General features: G+C 46.5%; 1 pseudogene; it reads left to right on the forward strand.

The window, feature by feature from the left end:
• Positions 1 to 326: 326 nt before the first annotated feature.
• LOC148525051 (uncharacterized) lies at positions 327 to 10,831 on the forward strand (annotated as a pseudogene).
• Positions 10,832 to 12,769: the final 1,938 nt, after the last annotated feature.

Genomic DNA, 12,769 nt, shown 5'->3' on the forward strand with positions numbered 1-12,769 from the left:
CTCGCCGAAACTCGGGCGAGTTTCCCATTTTTAAACTCGCAAATTTACTAAGAAGTAAGTTTAGCTGAAAGTGAGTTGGCCGATAGTGAAGCAGATCAAGATTTCTCCCCCGAGTAGTAAGTTTAGATGAGATTACTAACCCGGGATTGCAGTGTTTTCTCTCTGCAAAACTCTCCCGGGCATAGTAAACAGCGCTTATTGGCTGAGATGGCGGTGCACAGGCTGATTGGCTGAGCGGCTGGGTCTCCCTGATTGGCTGAACGGGTGGGGCAGTGGCGCTGGCATCTGATGTCACAATTGTGCTGCAGAAAAGGAGAGAGAGAAGCATGGCGCACTGGAAGGATGAGGAAATCCGTGAGCTGCTGGCAGTCAGAGGGGAGGAGGAGATCCGCAAACAGATCAGTGGCACAGTGAAGCACGCGATAGTCTACACAAACATAGCTAAGGTCCTCACCTCAAGGGGCATTGTGCGGACCCAGTAGCAGGTATTGAACAAACTGAAAGCTCTACGCAAATACTACAACAAAGTTCACGACCATAACAGGCGGAAAAGTGGTGCTGCCAGAATGGAATGGCTTTACTACGATGAGTGTAATGAAGTCTTTGACAATTCTGCACTGGTTAATCCCATTGCCATATCATCGTCTAGTTGTGCATCTTCACGAAGTGTTACCCCGGAGAACAGCCAATCCTGCCCAATGACACCACCAATACTCTTTGATGACATCACAGAGATAAGTGACAGATCCGATACCAATACACTTGAGGGTGTGGTTGAGGCGAGTGGAAACAGTATGAGTGGGACGCCAACTCCTGCACAGACTGAGACTCCGACATTGCGCAGGAACAGTAAGTTACTATACACCCACTATTTTTGGGATGTTAACATTGTCCTGTATTGACTTGTCATTATAGTATGACTATGCTGATTTTACTATGCTGAAATCTAAACTCAATGTATCTGTTGCAATGTGAAGCTAGTGTGCAGTAGGCCGCAAGCACATATATGTACATTTGTAAATGTATTTTTTCTTTTCTTCTATTCCTAGTCTTTGAAGTACCAGAGCGGAAAAAAAAAACTTCCAAGATGGAGCTAGCAACGCGCACAATGACCAGAATCCTGGTAAATCAGCTGCGAGATTCTGATGCTGAAATCCAGGCACAGGAGGATGCCCGAGTCCAGCGCTTCTTTGACAATGAAAGAGAGTTACAAAATTCATTTGTCAGTCAGCTTGTTGGTCTACAATGAATTTCACGTGAAAACAGAGAGGCACAGATGTCCTTCCTTAACGGTCTAGTGTCTAGGTTACACACTCCACAACCTTATGTAATGTATCCTCCTCAGTACTCTGAGGGTTCTGTTAGAAATTACCAACAGCATAGCAGAGGGCTACCATTTCTGCAAAGTAACCCCTCCAATCCACCTCATGCTACTCCACATGGCACAGTGCATAGTTATCCAGATGGCACAGGGAATAGTAATCCACATGTCACTGTACAGAGCAGTCCACATGCCAATACCAGTCCAGAGGGCACAGTGTCTAGCACTCCACATGTCACTGTGCATAATAGTCCTGACGGCACAGGAAATACTAATCAATATGGCACTGTGCATACTTATGCAGATGGCATGTGGATTAATACACAGGATGGCAGAGTGCATAGTTATTCAGATGGCACTCATCATAACACTCCACTTAGCACTATTGTCAGCACTGCCTACAGACAGTTGTAGTCTTGTATGATGTTTTACATGTTTGCTGCCTACTTTATATTTCTTTTTTGTTGAAACTTGTTGTTTTTGACAATATTGTTTATCCTGCCGTTAACAGGCCTGGCAAGAGCTTAGGGCAATGTGTGGGTGCCCTTTAAGTCAGCTACGTGTATATATGGGGGTGTACATAATTTAGAATGTACACACATTACCTCCATTTCTTTTGTATTAAAAAATTTGTATACTGCACTTAACAGGCCAGTCGTGAGCTTTCTCCCATGTGTGGCCGCTGTATTAACAAATGTATACTGTATATGTGTCATTTCTAAGGCTGGCCCTGACACACAGTTCTAATAGTTGGGATGCCTCACCTATTATATTTTTCAGTTCCATGACAGCACAATCCATTTTTATATTGTCTTTATATATATATTTATATATATTTAAATTGTTGAATGCATTAAGGCCATGTTGTTAATGGCTAATGCATATTTGTTGAAAAATAAAAGCACTTTTAAAAATGTAATACAGCAGGTGTTACATGTGACAACATGTACATAACATGAGCCTTTCAAATAAAACAAATTTGATTGCAAAACAAGACTTGTGTCCTCTATACTATGTCATTGTATGTATGCAGTGAGCAGACACCACCCACTTTTCATGACCTCATCTCTGTGTGCCATAAAAGCAGTCCATTTATTATTACACACTGTATATTGCAGGGATAATCTGGGTTCTGTGTGAAAGGGGTCTACCCAGGAATTTCCCGGGAATTATGTGCTGTGTGAAAGGGGGTTAGGAGCAAATTCCCGGGTCCTTCCCGGGTTGAACGATACGGGAAAAACCAGGGTTTTTCTGATTTTTCTGTCTGAAAGTGGTATCAGTGAGATATGTGACGGCTGCTTGTGTGGTCTACCAGTTAAACAAGGGTTAAATCAGTGCAGGTTTTAAATATAGGGGAAAAAATGTGTAGGGGCCCTCCTATATTTAAAACCAGCACTGGACCCAAACCAACCGGGTGTAATGCCTAAGCCAGGAGACCCTATCACCGGGACTCCAGGGCCAAAGTATTAACATCCCAAGTTGGTCATCCCAAGCCAGGGATCTCAGGGGAGGTGGGGACCCACCCAAGAATGGGTCCCTCCTCTCCCGAAACCCCAGGCTTAGGCTGAAGCCTGGGGCTTTTCCCCGCTCCCCTGGGCTGTTGGTACAGGGAATTATAATATGGTATATAGTTCTAAACTATTGTAATTTACAGTGGAACTACAGGTGCCAGCAAGCCTCCCTTTGGCACTTGTGGAACTACAAGTGCCAGCAGGTGGCCGGCACCCGTACCTCCACTGTAAAATAAAGTTAAAAGAACACAGTACACACACACTGTTATGTTCTGGGTTGTTTGTGGACCCGGGGTGGTAGCAGGAGCGATCACAGAAGCAGATTTGAAAATAAAACTAGGATCTTTAATAAGTGCTTGAGTAGACATATAATGTGGCAGTAAATAAAAGTCCAGGAATATATAAATGTGCACAAGAGTTCTGTGGTGGGAGCAAAAGGGTTAATGTCCAAGTAGAAACAATTAGAGCTGTCCAGGTGTGCAGGTAGTGAAACTGAAAATAATCAAGCCAGGTTTGCAGATAGTGAACTGAAAATAAACAAGCCAGGTTTGCAGGTAGTGAACTGAAGCGCAGGATGTCAGCAGGCTCAGGCACTCAGGTATGGGCAAGGGTGATGGAGGAAGCGGGGTAGTCCAGTGGGAGCTAGGAGCTGACAGGCAGACTGGCAGACAGCGAATTCACAGGAACAGGAAAGCACAGAGAACTCCCTCTCAGCTAGGCTGAGATACACGTTGCACTGGCCAAGAAGGAAGGCACTGACCCTTCCTAAATACCCCATGCCGTGCTGTTACTGGCCGGAGGGAACATGTGACTCACCAGGATTGGCCAGCCGCATCACATGGCCAGAAGGCAAGATGGCGGCGCCCATGCCAAATGGAACGGAGACGCCGCCAGGCCTTACCAGCGCAGAGTGACAACAGGCCCGCACAACAACGCGCGCAGCCAAAGCCCCCGCCAGACACCAGCTCCGCCACCAGACAGCCCGCGCCACAATGACCTCACAGGTAACACTCGCCTAGCGCCATGCTGAAATACCCTGGCCGTGACAGTACCCCCCCTTTTGGGGTGGCCTCAGGACACTCACCAGGCTTCTCCGGATGGGCAGAATGGAATCTCCTTATGAGCATGGGAGCGTGGACATCACGAGCATCGGTCCAGCAACGTTCCTCTGGACCGTAACCTTTCCAGTCCAGCAAATACTGTAGATGACCTCTGCGTAGACGAGAGTCCAAGATCTGGGTGACCTCAAACTCAACTCCTCTCTCCGTCTGGACTCGAGGAGAAGCAGGTAGAGCACTATGGACCAGGGGCTTCAATAAGGAAATATGGAAGGAATTAGGGATTTTTAGGTATGGGGGTAACTGTAGACGATAGGCCACTGGATTAATGACTTCTGTTATGGAGAAGGGACCAATGAAGCGTGGTGCAAATTTTATAGAAGGAACCCTCAGACGAAGATTCCGGGTGGATAACCAGACTTGGCTTCCAACTTGCATGCGTGGAACTATTCTACGCTTCTTATCGGCCTGGGTCTTATAGCGAGAGGATGCCTTCAACAAATCAGACCGTACTTGAGTCCAGATGGCAGCAAAATTCCGCACCGTGTCCTCCACGGCCGGAACATCGAAAACAGGCAGGCTTCGAAATTCGGGAACACGAGGATGAAGGCCATATACAACCTGAAATGGCGTTTGGTTAGTTGATGAGTGGTAGGAAGCATTATGTGCAAACTCAGCCCACGGCAGCAAGGCAGCCCAATTGTACTGGGAAGATGACATAAAAATTCTTAAGAAAGTCTCTAGATCTTGATTAACTCTCTCGGTGGAGCTGTTGCTTTGCGGATGGTAGGCCGTGGAAAAGTTTAACTTCACTTGAAGAACAGAACACAAAGCCCTCCAGAATTTTGCAGTAAACTGCACACCACGGTCAGAGACAATTTCAGCAGGAAGGCCATGTAGACGAAATATGTGTTGGACAAACAACTGTGCCAGGTCAGGGGCAGAAGGTAACTTCTTCAATGGTATATAGTGGACCATCTTAGAAAATCGGTCTATTACAACCCAGATAGTGTTGAAACCTTGAGAGACTGGCAGGTCTGTGACGAAATCCATGTAGAGATGCGTCCATGGACGTGATGGAGTAGGTAATGGAAGCAATTCCCCAGCTGGAGCTTGTCGTGATGATTTATGCTGGGCACAGGAGGAGCAGGAAGAGATGAACTCCATTATATCTGCCTTCATAGAAGGCCACCAATAGTGTCTTTTCAGGAACTCCAAGGTCTTCCGAGTGCCTGAGTGCCCTGCGAAGCGAGAGGAATGTGCCCAAGTGAGAAGCTACTTCCTTAATTCCGGGGCCACAAATGATTTTCCCGTAGGAGGCTGAACTTGTAATGAGGCAAAACTCTTGATTCCAAGACAGGGGTATTGCTTTGATTTTCAGATTGATCATCACAGAGGAGAGATCTCGATAGGGCATCAGCCTTCTGATTAAGTGCTCCAGACCGGAAGGTCAGGGTGAACTGAAATCTGGCAAAGAATATTGCCCAGCGGGCCAAACAAGGACTCACACATTGGAGGTTTTTGAGAAATAGGAGATTTCTATGGTCCATAAATACAGTAAATGGAAACTTGGCGCCTTCTAGCAAATATCTCCATTCCTTCAATGCCAACTTTACAGCTAGTAGTTCTTGCTCACCTATGGCGTAGTTCCTTTCGGCAGGTGAGAATTTTTTAGAAAAGAACCCACACGGATGGACTCGGTTGTCCTCATAACGTTGAGACAAGACTGCTCCCACAGCTTCAGATGATGCATCCACTTCCAACAAAAAAGGCCTGTCCAGATCTGGTTGTCGAAGAACTGGTGCTGAGATAAAGGCTTGTTTTAGAAGATGGAAGGCAGACTCTGCCTCAGGTGACCATTGGGCAGGATTAGCACCTTTGCGGGTCAAGGCTGTAATGGGAGCCAGCAGTGTAGAAAATCCCTTAATGAAGCGTCTATAATAATTGGCGAAGCCCAACAATCTCTGGATGGCCTTCAGTGTCTGAGGTCGGGTCCAATCCAGAATTGCTTGTACCTTCTTTGGGTCCATTTCTAAACTGGAGCCAGATATTACATAGCCGAGAAAAGGTACACTGGGCATTCCAAAGACGCACTTCTCCAGTTTGCAGTAAAGGTGGTTTTCTCTCAAACGGGTCAGAACTTCTTTAACATGTTCTTGATGTTTAGCCACAGAGGGTGAAAAAATCAGTATGTCATCCAGATAGACAACAACCGAAACATATAACAGATCCCGGAAAATCTCATTAACGAAACTTTGAAAGACAGCAGGGGCATTACACAATCCAAAAGGCATTACTAAATACTCAAAATGTCCATCTCTGGTATTAAAAGCGGTCTTCCATTCATCGCCAGCTCGGATACGAATGAGGTTGTAAGCCCCTCTCAGATCTAATTTAGAAAAAATGACAGAGCCCTTGACCCTATCAAACAACTCAGTAATCAGGGGAAGAGGGTATTGATTCTTTACAGTAATGTCATTAAGGCCTCGATAATCGATACATGGTCTTAGACCACCGTCCTTCTTGCCAACGAAGAAAAACCCAGCTCCGGCAGGTGAAGTAGAGGGGCGAATGAACCCCTTTGCCAGGTTGTCCCGGATGTACTCGGTCATGGCTTGAGTCTCAGGCAAGAACAGCGGATAGGTACGACCACGAGGTGGTATCTTATCAGGTATCAATTCAATTGGACAGTCCCATTCCCTATGAGGGGGTAAGATATTTGCTTGTTGCTCAGAGAACACATCGGCGAACATCTGATATTCCTTGGGAATGGCAGAAGAAACTAATGGAACTGTCTTTCTCACAGGTCGAATTTTTGGAAGACAGGATTTCTGACAGTCCATACCCCATGACAGAATCTGCATAGAACTCCAATCAATCCTGGGATTATGTTGACGTAACCAGGGTAGACCAAGAACCACTTCTTGAGAGGCCTCTGATATCACCAGGAATTTTAAGGACTCAGAATGAAGTGCTCCAATTCGGACCAATACTGGTTGAGTCTCTTTGGTGACTATCCCGTTAGTTAGAGGATGTCCGTCTATAGAAGTCAGAGAGATGGCATGGCTGAGAGACAAACAAGGAATCTGAAATTTATCTATGAAACTAGACGTTATGAAATTTCCGGCTGCTCCCGAGTCAAGTAGAGCAGTAGCAAAGACAGGTTTGGGTTTAAGATCAAAGGCTAGAGTAATCGTGAAATCTTTAATTTTTGGAGACTGGTTCATAACTCCTAACTTGATGTCTCCAGGGTCAGTTAGGATTTGGCATTTCCCGGTTTACGGGGGCAGGAGATCAGCAGGTGACCGGACTCTCCGCAGTACAGACAGAGGTTCTTTTGCATTCTTCTCTGACGTTCTTCTTTGGAGAGGTGTGTATGATTCACCTGCATAGGCTCCTCTTCAGTAGGAGAAGGAATGGGTCGGGTAGAAATGGAGGGGGTAAATGACCTTTGCCGGTCAGTTCTGTTTTTTGCAGCCTGACGTTCCCTGAAGCGTAGGTCAACTTTGATACACAACGAAATCATGTCGTTCAGATTAGTAGGAAGCTCTTGAGTGACTAGATCATCCTTTAGTCGGTCTGACAACCCATGCCAGAAGGCCGAGGTGAGGGCTTCCTCATTCCATTTGAGCTCTGATGCTAAAATTTGAAATTGCACGGCATATTGACTGACAGGACGGACCCCTTGTCTCAGTGTCATGATGTTTGATGATGCTGATACAGTACGCCCAGGTTCATCGAAAATCCTCCTGAAGGATGACACAAAGCCTGCGTAATTATCTAGCAGCAGATCTGAGCGCTCCCAGAGTGGGGAAGCCCATTCCAAGGGCTGGCCGGATAACAGAGAGACTATATAAGCCACTTTAGTTCTTGCAGTTAGAAAGTTGTCAGGCTGCAGGGTAAAATGTATGTCACACTGATTTAGGAATCCTCAGCAGAGTTTAGGATTGCCGTCAAATTTATTTGGTAAAGGAAGACGTAAGCAGGGAGATGATCTGCCTCCTGTATTCCCAGACGCTGATGCGGATGTAGATGCTGGTACTTCAGGGGTAGAAAAGGAAGTTTGCAAACTATCCTGTCGCTTGGACATCTCTTGCAGAAATTTAGCCATCTGATGCTGCACGTTTTCCATATTTTCTAAACGACCAGAAATGCACCTGAACAAATCCACTCCTGACTCCTGATCCGTGGCCGGCTCCATGGGGCCAGTGCAAACTGTTATGTTCTGGGTTGTTTGTGGACCTGGGGTGGTAGCAGGAGCGATCACAGAAGCAGATTTGAAAATAAAACTAGGATCTTTAATAAGTGCTTGAGTAGACATATAATGTGGCAGTAAATAAAAGTCCAGGAATATATAAATGTGCACAAGAGTTCTGTGGTGGGAGCAAAAGGGTTAATGTCCAAGTAGAAACAATTAGAGCTGTCCAGGTGTGCAGGTAGTGAAACTGAAAATAATCAAGCCAGGTTTGCAGATAGTGAACTGAAAATAAACAAGCCAGGTTTGCAGGTAGTGAACTGAAGCGCAGGATGTCAGCAGGCTCAGGCACTCAGGTATGGGCAAGGGTGATGGAGGAAGCGGGGTAGTCCAGTGGGAGCTAGGAGCTGACAGGCAGACTGGCAGACAGCGAATTCACAGGAACAGGAAAGCACAGAGAACTCCCTCTCAGCTAGGCTGAGATACACGTTGCACTGGCCAAGAAGGAAGGCACTGACCCTTCCTAAATACCCCATGCCGTGCTGTTACTGGCCGAAGGGAACATGTGACTCACCAGGATTGGCCAGCCGCAACACATGGCCAGAAGGCAAGATGGCGGCGCCCATGCCAAATGGAACGGAGACGCCGCCAGGCCTTACCAGCGCAGAGTGACAACAGGCCGGCACAACAACGCACGCAGCCAAAGCCCCCGCCAGACACCAGCTCCGCCACCAGACAGCCCACGCCACAATGACCTCACAGGTAACACTCGCCTAGCGCCATGCTGAAATACCCTGGCCGTGACACACACACCGTCTAAAGTAAAACTTTATTACACACCTACCTACCTCACTCACACATACTTACCTGCAGCCAGCTGGTCGGTCCCCTTCTCTAGTGGAATCCGTTTGGAGTACCTGGAATAAAGATCCTTTACTCACCTCCATCCTCGCGCTGGTCTCCGTAGCATCCAGGGGTCTTAGCAAAATAATAAAAAGGAACCCGATCCATATACTTACATTAGCGGTGTATGTGTGTGACCACATACACCGCTACCTGGCTCCTGACTGATCAGTGTGAAATGTCAGGAGTCGGCAACCAATCATCGGCCGCTAACTGTGGAGCCCCCGCTGATTGGCTCCAGCTCCTGACTCACTGACCAGCCCACGTGGGAACTGTCAGGAGCCGGAACCAATCAGCGGGCGCTCTACAGTTATTGGCTGCCGGCTCCTGACAGTTCACACTGATCAGTCAGGAGCCGGCTAGTGATGTATGTGAGATCCTTGGATTGGGCTGACCTGCTTGGGGTGTTAATGCTTTGGCCCTGGAGATCCAGTAATAGGGTCTCCTGGCTGTGGCATTACACGTTGGTAAGTTTGGGTCAGGTGCTGGTTTTAAATATAGGGGGACCCCTACGCATTTTTCCCCCTATATTTAAAACCAGCATTGGCCCTGCAGCCAGGTGTTGGTTCCTAAATGGAACCCTACTCGTTTTGTTCCCCGTCATTTTAGGAACCAGGACTGGCTGGCCAGTCCGGGGCTGGTTATGCTTTGGGGGAGGACCCTACGTAATTTTTTTAAAATAAAAACACTTTAAATTAGGTACACATGCAGAAACATACACAAATCACACTGATATGTGTATGTTTCTGCAAAACTCGCAGCTCAGGAGGTGGAGTGTTTGAAACTTCAATTTCTCTGCAAGTTTGCTCCAATCTCACCTGAGATTGTAATCTCGATTCTTGGTAAATTCCAGAGTTGCATCTTTTTCATAAAAAGTACTTCCGAGGGTGCCCGATGGTGAGTTGTTTTCGAGTTTGTGACCTCACCCGAGTTTTACGAGTGAGAAGAAAGAAATCTCTCCCAAACTCACCAGAGTTTGCCTTTAGTAAATTTGCGAGATGAAAAACATGCCTAAACTCAACCGAGATTGTCATCTTGACCAAACTCAGTTCTTAGTAAATTTACCCCCTAGTGTCATCTCCTGTGCCAGTTCTGCATCTGAAGCCACAACATGTGTACTTAGTATGTTTTCCAAGTACATACTCCTAGGGGTAAATTTACTAATTGCATCCTTTGCTTATTCCTGATACTCATTGAACTCATCTGTCTATGGAGTTTATTACTGAGTTACCATCCTCTAAAGGACACAATACTACAGTATCTGGGTGGTAGTAGATCGATTTTCAAAAATGGCCCTTTTTATTCCCTTGGTTGGCTTTCCTTTGGCTCCACAGTTGGCTAAAATGTTTATTCGTGACATTTTCCGTCTTCATGGACTACCCAAGGAGGTAGTATCGGATCGAGGTGTAAAATTTGTGTCCAAATTCTGGAGGGCTTATGTGCCTCTTGTGGATTTAAACTGAAGTCTTCTTCCACCTATCACCCACAAACAAATGGCCAAACCGAGAGGATGAATCAGGCACTGGAAACATTTCTTAGACTCTTCGTATCTTTTTTTCAAGATGACTGGCTCAATTTATTACCTTGGGCAGAGTTTGCACACAATTTTAGGTACCACTCCTCTTCATATTCTACTCCATTCTTTGCAGTACATGGAAAACATCTGCGTGTTCCAGATTTTCAAGCTTTACCACCTATGGAAGTACCTGCCGTCACAAATCTTGTGGACTCATTTTCTGATACATGGAAAAACATTCATTCCTCATTGAAAAAAGCTTCTAGTAACTACAAAAAGTTTGCAGATCATAAAAGTCTTGCTGTTCCTCCTGAAGATTTGAGATAGGGTGTGGTTATCAACTAAAAGCATTCAACTGAAGGTTCCAAGCATGAAATTTGCTCCATGTTTCATTGGACCATATCATATTCTAAAAGTCATCAATCCAGTGGTGTATAGACTGGAGCTACCTCCTCAGTTGAAGATTTCCAACACATTCATGTTTCTCTTCTACGACCATTAATTCTTAATCAATTCCAGCTTTCTCCACCCAAGTCACCTCAAATTCTTACTCAATTGGAAGTCTAATTTGAGATTGAGAAGATCCTTGACTCTCGAAATCGGTTGAATCAGCTTTAGTATCGCATAGATTGGAAAGGGTATGGACCTGAAGAACAAGCATGGATCAAGGTGTCTGATGTCCATGCCCCACAGCTTGTTCAAACTTTTCATAAAACATTTCTTGATAAGCCTTGTGGGTGTCCAGAGTCACCCTGAATGGGGGAGTACTGTCAGGTTGTTGCCCAGGTTTGGCCATTACTCACCTCAGCACCGGTTTCCTTTGACCTCTCGAGTGGTCAGATGCCAGGTGCGGCGGCGAGTGACAGGCTGAGGATTATACCTAGGGTTTGCTAGGACATCCATGTGCTCGCTCCATGATTCATGGATGCAGCCATGACAGTCTACATCACCTGATTGCCCTTTACCCAATTGTAGCATTGGTTGCTGTCAGCTGACACTATCCTCCAATGGACTGCTACCTTAGGGTATTTAGATGGGCTCCAGACAACAGGAAGTTGCCTGTACAACGTTGTTACTTCCAGTGTATACTTGCTGTTGCAGCATTCCAGGTTCCAAGCTCCTTTCTTCCAGTTCTGCATCTGAAACCACAGCGTGTCTCCGAAGTGTCATGTCCTGTGCCAGTTCTGCATTTGAAGCCACAGCGTGTGTACTTAGTCTGTCATCCAAGTACAAACTCTTAGTGTCATCTCCTGTGCTAGTTCTGTGTCTGAAGCCACAGCATGTGTACTTAGTACTTTATCCATGTACAAACTCCTAGTGCCATTATCCTGTGTCAGTCCTGCTTGCTGCTGCAGCGTTCCAGGTTCTAAGCTCCTTTCTTCCAGTTCTGCGTCTGAAACCACAGCATGTGTACTTAGTTCGTCATCTGAGTACTATCTGAGTACAAACTCCTAGTGTCATTTCCTGTGCCATTTCTGCGTCTTAAGCCACAGCATGTGTACTTAGTACAGTACGTTGTCCAAGTACAAACTCCTAGTGTCATCTCCTGTGCTTTTTCTGCGTCTGAAGCCACAGCATGTGTACTTAGGGCCTGAATCAGACCCGTTCGCTATATGTGTGTGCTTGCAAGCGGCCCGATGTTCTGCGTATGCGCATGCCCACGCTTCGTTCTGCGCGTGCGCGAACTACTCACTGCGATCGCATACTGCCCGCTCGCCCAGCAAAGGCAGCCCAGGGTAATAAGTGACAGGAGAGGCCGTTTGTGGGTGGTAACAGGTGCAAGACACTAATAACGGGGGTTGGAAATGCGAACAAAGGCGTACCTGAGTGTTTCAATGCCATTTTAGAGGCGTGCATAATTAACAGGCAGCGTCATAGTACACGTCACTTGCCATTTTTTTACACTGATTTCCTCGCAATGCTTTCGGTAGGGTAAAGCTACCTCAAGCGCTGCGTTCACATCCGATGGTTTTCGATGTACCATTGTTTTAACACACTTCCTGGAGATTACGTGTTTCTGGTGGGCGGCTCTGCCTGTGCGATTGGGCATACGCATACACAAAGTGGTCGCTTGCTAAGACACGGTGGGCGTGCTTATGCGATCGCTTCCCGTGGAGTGTTTTTCCATTTCTCACCTGTATCGGATACCTGACCAAAGGGCCGCGACTTGCTTGCTGGGTGCAGCTTAAGGTGAAATCCCGCTTGGAGGGGGTCACTGGTGAACACCTCCCAGTAAGTTAGACTCCGCACCTTTGGTCAGGTCTA

The sequence above is a fragment of the Taudactylus pleione genome, unplaced genomic scaffold, assembly GCF_031769625.1.
Source record: "Taudactylus pleione unplaced genomic scaffold, aTauple2 ptg000113l, whole genome shotgun sequence".
NCBI lineage: Eukaryota > Metazoa > Chordata > Amphibia > Anura > Myobatrachidae > Taudactylus > Taudactylus pleione.